Raw genomic sequence first — 2807 nt, 5'->3', positions numbered from 1 at the left:
CTGGACAATGATAAAAAACCAGGAGGCAGTACAGTGATTGAACCATAGGTCAAAGTCCCCAAAGCCTAGCACAGAGGATAGCTATAGAAAAACAATACCTTAATTCACAGAATTTACCTTTAATTTTATATTCAAATGCACAATGCTTAATCCAAGGAGGAAAAGTGGTATTGTGGAAAATGCCTCAGTATTCCAGTTGATACTGGATGCTGTCATTGAAAACCACGCTAGCAGACCATGTATCAGTTGGGAAGACACGCCTACTGAATTCTAGCCCCACAAAGAGAATAGTGTACAATGTACATAATGTGCACTGCCAGATTTTCATATAAAAATTAATTGAGAAGTAAAGCAAGCAGGAAAGCAACACTGCTGTAAAAGACAAAAAAGGGGAGTCTTACCTGGACATCATCATCATCATCATCATCATCATTTTCTTCTTCTTCATCTTTGCGTTGTGGTGAGCCTCTTAAAAACAGGCCATCCTCAGGACAAACTGGAAGGACACAGAGGAAAGATCAGTGCACTGGAGGTTGGTGACTGTGAGTCACTCAGGGAGCTTTGCTGGATGTGGTGTATGGAGGCTTGATGTTTTAACCGAGTTGATGCTGGGCTATTCTCCTCAGTGGGAGAGGGATGGCAGAGAAGGGGAGCAGGAAAGACACAAGACATGAAGGCTGCCTGCCTCTGCATTTCAGAGGCACTCAGGCAGCAACACAAAACATACAACCCCAAATGGATCTAAAATGCATACTGAGGGTCAGTGGAAAAGTCCTTTCTCCCTCTCACATCTTTTGAAACTCTTCAAAACAAACAGCATTTTCTTAACGTATTCAAGATCCTGTCAGTACACACTAGGATCCACTATGCTGGTACTACATTTTAGCATCTGTTTTAAAGGGGATTTATTACTTGATTAAAAAGGAATGTTATGGTGAATGGACTCAATTCTTGATTCCCAAATTACTCTCTATCTTCTATTAATCACATCGTTCTTTTTCCATAGAGATCATTTAAAAATTCAATGTTACAATGCTGTAATTAAAAATAGTCATGGGATTTCCCTCCTTGTAAGTCTTCTTCTGGAACCACTTCTACACACCCTTTTGGACCTCCCTGTGATCAGGCGCTCCAGCAGCTCCTGTGTGACTCTCCCTGAGGAGGATTCCCTAAAATCAGGCTTCCCTTCAAACAGGGCTAATCTCACATAGCGTCTGCTCCCACTTCCATACCAGTGAAGCTGAGAGATGACTCTGAACACTTCTCTGCCAAGGAGGATAAGCTTCCAGGTTCAAATACATTCTCTGTACTTGTTTATGTTCTATACCAATAGAAATGCAATTGAATCTTAAGGAAAAAAATGTCTATGAGTACGGGGTGATTTTTGGTTAACTACATTTAATGAAAATTATTTTTGGCTGGAGCACCTGGCTCACATCCCGTAATTCCAGCAGTCTTGGAGCTGAGTGGGCTGATGACCTGATGTCATGAGTTCACAACCAGCCTGCCAACATGGTGAAACCCCTCTGTCTCTAATAAAAATACAAAAAAAATTAGCCAAGCTGCGGGTGGTATGCTCTGTAGTCCCAGCCACTGGGAGGCTGAGGCAGAAGAATTAAAAGTAACCCGGAGGCATAGAGCTTGCAGTGAGCTGAGATCACACACCCACTGCACTCCAGCCTGGGCGAGAGATGCAGGACTGTCCTCTCAGGAAAAAATAAAAAATAAAAAAGAAAAAAAGTCTTAGGAACTTGGTTGATGAATACTCAAACTTAGAGAAATGAAACCAAAGCCAAAGTTTTGAAGATAGGAAATAGTGTGATACTATCTTTGTGGGAAGGAACCAATAAGCCCTAAAAATTCAGAGAGAACTGGGGAGAAAGAACCTCATCTCAGAATCTGTGACTGGGTTGGAACTGGAGGGCTGGAAATATGCCTGGAAGGTCAAACATTCCTTCCCTTCAAAGCAAGATCGAGTTTTAATACTCAGTGAGCCAGCCATGAGTATTCACCACGCATCTACCCCAGGAGATTCCTTTAGACCAGGAACGACAGTGAGGAGCTAGACACATGAACATGCACTCCAACAAGTCCTGAAAGTTCAGAGGGTGACTTTGATTTCGGCACACAAAAGCAGGAAGAACTCGTTTTAGGGTTCCAGGAAATGCTTGCAGGAGAGCTGTGTCCTCTAGAGTCCCTTCATCACAGATGACACCCAGTGCTTGGGTTTACACCTGTGTATAATCCCTAGGAGTGCTGACTAATCCAAACCAAAGGCTCTCATGTTCCACAGGCAGAAAAGAGCAGGTGGACTGCAAAGAGAATCTCTCATGAACGTGGCACCCCCAAAGCCCATAGAGACAGTTCTTACCATGATGCCAAGAAACTGAAAACAACAAGCCAGACCTCACACATATTTCCATTTTCTTTCTGATTTCATACCCCCTCCTTCAGCCCCTCCTCACAAGCAGCAGGGATAACCTGGAGGCTCCTGGGAACCTTTTCCCATTGGGTTTTTCCTGGCACGTAGTTCCCTACCTGGATGAGTCTCCTCGTCACTTAGACTCTCCAGCATCAAGTCTTTAGAAAGAAAAACACCAGGATAAGTCATTAGAGAGAGTGACTCACCCACTCCTCCTACTTTAGCTGAAGCTGAATGATGGGCTATTCTCCCACCCCCCGCTGCTTCATACATGATCCCCTCATCTTTCTTCTGGGTTGACAAACCTCCCTACAGCTTCTCGGGCCAGAGTTCTATACTGGCAGAATCACTTTCATGAGAACCCCAAGCCTCTTTCCCAGCAGGA

General features: G+C 43.9%; 1 long non-coding RNA gene across 1 annotated transcript; it reads right to left on the bottom strand.

The window, feature by feature from the left end:
- Positions 1–437: 437 nt before the first annotated feature.
- Positions 438–2807, bottom strand: LOC116273055. Its single transcript, XR_004181556.1, has 2 exons — positions 2539–2807; positions 438–496 (listed from the first exon to the last, which is right to left on the bottom strand). It is a non-coding gene; the product is annotated as an uncharacterized LOC116273055 (long non-coding RNA).

The sequence above is a fragment of the Papio anubis genome, unplaced genomic scaffold, assembly GCF_008728515.1.
Source record: "Papio anubis isolate 15944 unplaced genomic scaffold, Panubis1.0 scaffold337, whole genome shotgun sequence".
NCBI lineage: Eukaryota > Metazoa > Chordata > Mammalia > Primates > Cercopithecidae > Papio > Papio anubis.
This window is presented reverse-complemented; position numbering and strand designations above follow the sequence as displayed.